At 39.5% G+C, this 6,636-nt stretch overlaps 1 non-coding gene across 1 annotated transcript; it reads left to right on the top strand.

The window, feature by feature from the left end:
• Positions 1-1,495: 1,495 nt before the first annotated feature.
• On the top strand, positions 1,496-1,602 carry LOC133053231 (U6 spliceosomal RNA). The gene has a single exon (XR_009692165.1). It is a non-coding gene; the product is annotated as a U6 spliceosomal RNA (small nuclear RNA).
• The last annotated feature ends 5,034 nt before the right edge of the window (positions 1,603-6,636 follow it).

Here is a 6,636-nt window from a genome sequence, read left to right as displayed (position 1 = left end):
CTCAGCATCAGAAAAAAAGGGAGAGAAACCAATCACCCTATCAAAAATGAGCAGAAGACCTAAACAGACATTTCTACAAAGAAGGCATACAGATGGCCAAGAAACAACAGAAAAAAATGCTCAACATTCCTCATTATTAGAGAAATGCAAATCAAAACTACAATGAGGTGTCACATCACACCAGTCAGAATAGCTATCATGAAAAAAAATCTATTAACACAAACTATGAATCCTGGAAAGGATATGAAGAAAAGGGAGCCCTCTTCCACTGTTGGTGGGAATGTAAACTGATACAGCCACTATGGAGAATAATATGGTGGTTCCTTAAGAAACTATTAATAAAACTCCCACATGTGTGTTAGTTGCTCAGTCATGTCCAACTCTTTGCGACCCCATGGGGTGTAGCCCACCAGGTTCCTCAGTCCATGGAATTCTCCAGGCAAGAATACTGGAGTGGGTAGCCATTCCCTTCTTCAAGGGATGCTCTGAACCCAGGGATCGAACCAGGGTCTCCCACATTGCAGGCAGATTCTTTACCATCTAAGCCACCAGGGATGCCCCATACTTACCATATGTCCCAGCAATACCACTACTGGACATATACCCTGAGAAAATCATAATTCAAAAGTACACATGTACCTCTGTGTTCACTGCAGCACTATTTACAGCATCTAGGACATGGAAGCAACTTAAATGTCCATCAACAGATAACTGGATAAAGAAGATGTGGTTCAGTTAGTTCAGTTCAGTCGCTCAGTCATGTCCAACTCTTTGCAACCCCATGAATTGCAGCACGCTAGGCCTCCCTGTCCATCACAAACTCCTGGAGTTCACTCAAACTCATGCCCATCGAGTCGGTGATGCCATCCAGCCATCTCATCCTCTGTTGTCCCCTTCTCCTCCTGCCCCCAATCCCTCTCAGCATCAGGGTCTTTTCCAATGAGTCAACTCTTCGCATCAGGTGGCCAAAGCACTGCAGTTTCAGCTTCAGCATCAGTCCTTCCAATGAACACCCAGGACTGATCTCCTTTAGGATGGACTGGTTGGATCTCCTTGCAGTCCAAGGGACTCTCAAGAGTCTTCTCCAACACCATAGTTCAAAAGCATCAATTTTTCAGCGCTCAGCTTTCTTCACAGTCCAACTCTCACATCCATACGTGACCACTGGAAAAACCATAGCCTTGACCAGATGGACCTTTGTTGGCAAAGTAATGTCTCTGCTTTTTAATATGCTATCTAGGTTGGTCATAACTTTCCTTCTAAGGAGTGAGCATCTTTTAATTTCATGGCTACAGTCACCCTCCGCAGTGATTTTGGAGCCCCAAAAATAAACTCTGACACTGTTTCCACTGTCTCCCCATCTATTTCCCATGAGGTGATGGGACCAGATGCTATGATCTTAGTTTTCTGAATGTTAAGCTTTAAGCCAACTTTTTCACTCTTTTCTTTCACTTTTTATACAAAGGAATCTTAGCCTTAAAAAGGAATGAAACTGGTGCTCGCTTCGGCAGCACATATACTAAAATTGGAACGATGCGGAGAAGATTAGCATGGCCCCTGCGCAAGGATGACACGCAAATTCGTGAAGCATTCCATATTTAAAAAAAAAAAAAAAGGAATGAAACTGGGTCATTCATAGTGATGTGGATGAACCTAGAGTCTGTCATACAGAGTGAAGTTTGAAAGAGAAAAACACCATATATTAATGCATATAGATATAGAATCTAGAAAAATGGCACTGATGAACCTCTTTGCAGGGGAAGAATAGAGAGGCAGATGTAGATAACAGACTTGTGGACATGGGGGTCAGGGAAGGAGAGGGTGGGATGAATTGAGTGAGTAGCACTGACATATGTACACTACCATGTGTAAAATAAATAGTTAATGGGAAGCTGCTATATAGCACAGGGAACTCACCTCAGTGCTCTGTTATGGTCTAGAAGGGTGGGATGGGGGCTCCAGAGGGAGAGGATATATGTATACTTATAGCTGACTTACCGTGCTACACAGTGGAAACTAACACAACATTGTAAAGCAATTATACTCTAATTTAAAAATAAATTTAAAAACTGCATATTTTAGTTTCTAAGTATGTGAGTCTTTTTGTGACTATTTTTATTGTTAATTTGAAGTTAAGTGATTTAATGGTCAGAGAGGTTTTTGTTTTTGTTTTTGCTTTTGCTTGTTTTATATAATTTGGGATGAAATGCTCAGGACTTCTTTTGGCTTTAAATATTCAATGTGCTTTGGAAATAATTTATAATAAAGTTTAAAACTTGGTCAAAATATTTATCTGGGTCCATAGAGGGTTCTAGATGCATGTTTTAGATCAAACTTTACATTTTTATTCAAATATTTTATATGTTGATTCATTTTATTATCTTCAGCTATCAGTTTCTTAGAGTCCTGTTAAATATCCTGATATGATGGTGGATTTTACTTCATATCCTGTTAAGAATTTCTGTATGGTTTTATTTAAGAGAAGGGGGATATTAGCTCAATGTCACAATACTGAAGCTGAAATAGATCATTTATTCTTTCAAGAGCTACAGAAATGAAAACCTTATTAAGCCCATAGAAATCATTAATTCTATTAGGTAAAAAAGTAGAACTTAGCATTTGATCCTGAACCTTGATTGTTACAGTGAGAAAGGATCTTAGAGATGATGAAATTACTAGTTATATGTTAACTGCTGTGGGCTGAATTATTGCTCCCTCAAATGAACAACAGATGCAAATCCTGACTCTTTCACTTATTTTAATGTGGATGTTGACACAAACTATTTCTTGGGAACAACAACAACAACAATGACAACAACTTGTTGTTCTTATTAATGTAAAAGAATCATACATTTTAAATAAAAATACTTCTTCAATCAGTCAGTTCAGTCGCTCAGTTGTGTCTGACTCTTCGCAACCTCATGGAATGCAGCATGACAGGCCTCCCTGTTCATCACCAACTCCCAGAGTTTACTCAAACTCATGTCCATTGAGTCGGTGATGCCATCCAGCCATCTCATCCTCTGTTGTCCCCTTCTCCTCCCGCCTTCAATATTTCCCAGCATCAGGGTCTTTTCAAATGAGTCAGTTCTTCACATCAAGTGTCCAAAGTATTGGAGTTTCAGCTTCAGCATCAGTCCTTCCAATGAATATTCAGGACTGATTTCTTTTAGGATGGACTGGTAGGATCTCCTTGCAGTCCAAGGGACTCACAAGAGTCTTCTCAAACACCACAGTTCAAAAGCATCAATTCTTTGCTGCTCAGCTTTCTTTATAGTCCAATTCTCACATCCATACATGACTACTGGAAAAACCATAGCCTTGACTAGATGGACATTTGTTGGCAAAGTAATGTCTCTGCTTTTTAATATGCTGTCTAGGTTGGTTATAACTTTTCTCCCAAGGAGTAAGTGTCTTTTAATTTCATGGCTGCAGTCACCATCTGCAGTGATTTTGGAGCCCAGAAAAATAAAGTCTAACACTGTTTCCACTGTTTCCCCATCTACTTGCCATGAAGTGATGGGACCGGATGCCATGAGCTTAGTTTTCTGAATGTTGAGCTTTAAGCCATCTTTTTCACTCTCCTCTTTCACTTTCACCAAGATGCTCTATAGTTCCTCTTCACTTTCTGCCACAAGGGTGGTGTCATCTGCATATCTGAGGTTATTGATATTTCCCCCCGCAATCTTGATGCCAGCTTGTGCTTCATCCAGCCCAGCGTTTCTCATGATATACTCTGCATATAAGTTAAATAAGCACAGTGACAATATACATCCTTGACGTACTCATTTTCATATTTGGAACCAGTCTGTTGTTCCATGTCCAGTTCTAACTGTTGCTTCCTGACCTGAATACAGGTTTCTTAAGAGCCAGGTCAGATGGTCTGGTATTCCCATCTCTTTAAGAATTTTTCACAGTTTCTTGTGATCCACACCGTCAAAGGCTTTGGCATAGTCAATAAAGCAGAAGTAGATGTTTTTCTAGAACTCTCTTGCTTTTTCGATGATCCACTGGTTGTTGGCAATTTGATCTCTGGCTCCTCTGCCTTTCCAAAAATCAGCTTGAACATCTGGACGCTCATGGTTCACATATTGCTGATGCCTGGCTTGGAGAATTTTGAGCAAAACTTTAATAGCATGTGAGATGAATGCAATTGTGCAGTAGTTTGAGCTTTCTTTGGCATTGACTTTCTTTGGGATTGGAATAAAAACTGACCTTTTCCAGTCCTGTGGCCACTGCTGAGTTTTCCAAATTTGCTGGCATATTGAGAGCAGCACTTCACAGCACCATCTTTTAGGATTTGAAATAGCTCAACTGGAATTCCATCAGCTTGACTAGCTGTTCGTAATGATGCTTCCTAAGGCCCACTTGACTTCACATTCCAGGATGTCTGGCTCTAGGTGTGTGATCACACCATCATGATTATCTTGGTCACTAAGATTTTTTTTGGTATAGTTCTTCCGTGTATTCGTGCTACCTCTTCTTAATATCTTCTGTTTCTGTTAGGTCTATACCATTCCTGTCCTTTATTGAGCCCATCTTTGCATGAAATGTTCCCTTGGTATCTCTAATTTCCTTGAAGAGATCTCTAGGCTTTCCCATTCTATTGTTTTTCTCTATTTCTTTGCACTGATCACTGAGGAAAGGTTTCTTATCTCTCCTTGATATTTTTTGGAACTCTGCATTCAAATGGGTATATCTTTCTTTTTCTCCTTTGCTTTTTGCTTCTCTTCTTTTCACAGCTATTAGTAAGGCCTCCTAAGACAGCCATTTTGCTTTTTTGCACTTCTTTTTCTTGGGGATGGTCTTGCTCCCTGTCTCCTGTACAATGTCATGAACCTCCATCCATAGTTCTTCAGGCACTCTATCAGATCTATTTCCTTAAATCTATTTCTCACACTTCCACTGTATAATCATTAGGGATTTGATTTAGGTCATACCTGAATGGTCTAGTGGTTTTCCCTACTTTCTTCAATTTAAGTCTGAATTTGGCAATAAGGAATTCATGATCTGGGCCACAGTCAGCTCCTGGCCTTGTTTTTGCTGGCTGTATAGAGCTTTTCCATCTTTGGCTGCAAAGAATATAATCAATCTGATTTCGGCATTGACCATCTGGTGATGTCCATGTGTAGAATCTTTTCTTGTGTTGTTGGAAGAGGGTGTTTGCTATGACCAGTGCGATCTCTTGGCAAAGCTCTTTTATCCTTTGTCCTCCTTCATTCTGTACTCCAAGGCCAAATTTGCCTGTTACTCCAGGTGTTTCTTGACTTCCTACTTTTGCATTCCAGTCCCCTATAATGAAATGGACATCTTTTTTGGGTGTTAGTTCCAGAAGGTCTTGTAGGTCTTCATAGAACCGTTCAACTTCAGCTTCTTCAGCATCACTAGTCGGGGAATTACTGAGAAAATGTGGTCCACTGGAGAAGAGAATGGCAAACCCCTTTAGTATTCTTGCCTTGAGAACCCCATGAACAGTATGAAAAGGCAAAAAGATAAGACACTGAAAGATGAACTCCCCAGGTCAGTAAGAACCCAACTATCTCCAGTAGGAGATCAGTGGAGAAATATCTCCAGAAAGCATAAAGAGACGGAGGCAAAGCAAAAACAACATCTAGCTGTGGATGTGACTGGTGATGGAATCAAGGTCTGATGCTGTAAAGAGCAATATTGCATAGGGACCTGGAATGTTAGGTTCATGAATCAAGGCAAATTGGAAGTGGTCAAACAGGAGATGGCAAGAGTGAACATCAACAGTTTAGGAATCAGTGAACTAAAATGGACTGGAATGGGTGAATTTAACTCAGATGACCATTACATTTATTACCGTGGGCAAGAATCCCTTAGAAAAAATGGAGTCACCATCATAGTCAACAAAAGAGTCCGAAATGCAGTACTTGAATGCAATGTCAAAAACAACAGAATGATCTCTGTTCGTTTCCAAGGCAAACCATTCAATATCATGGTAATCCAAGTTAAAAATACTTCTTAATAATCCATTAATAGAAACCAGAGGGGAAGGTGAATAAAAGAAGCTAATTTCAGAGATTTAGTTAGTAGAGGGAGGGAGGGAGGAAGAGGGGGGCGAAAGAGGTATGAGAGAGGTGGGCAGAGAGAGAGTGAGAGAGTGAGAGCATGTCTAATGGTCCTGGGGTCAAAGTGAAATTTCTGCTCCATTAAATCTGCCTTCTGTCCCTACCTCTATTGTATTAGAGCATGAGAATTGATATTCTGAGTGACCCCAGTGAAAATCCTAAGTAATCTATGACTCAATTATATTTCCTATATTCAACTTGGTAAGGTAAGAAAATAAAATATTTCATTTTCATTTTATTTCAAAAGACATTTCAGCAATAAAAATGAGAAGGGTATAGATTTAAATTTTAATTAGTAGGAAAATTAAATCCTCATTCTTGAGGATCTCTGGTTAACTGAAATTTTACTGTAGTAAATAAAATTCAGACGGCATTTTTACTGAGTAAGAGATTTTTCCTGTATTCTAATTCACAGCTTTAAACAAATACTACTTAATTTCTATTTAAAATTTGTCTCAGACCCATCTAATGAACAACCACCATGAAGAGTGCCTTCACTCATCTTTCGGTCAAGCAATTTTGCCCAAGAAATTCTATTTATTTG

This window comes from Dama dama, chromosome X (assembly GCF_033118175.1).
Source record: "Dama dama isolate Ldn47 chromosome X, ASM3311817v1, whole genome shotgun sequence".
Taxonomy (NCBI): domain Eukaryota; kingdom Metazoa; phylum Chordata; class Mammalia; order Artiodactyla; family Cervidae; genus Dama; species Dama dama.
This window is presented reverse-complemented; position numbering and strand designations above follow the sequence as displayed.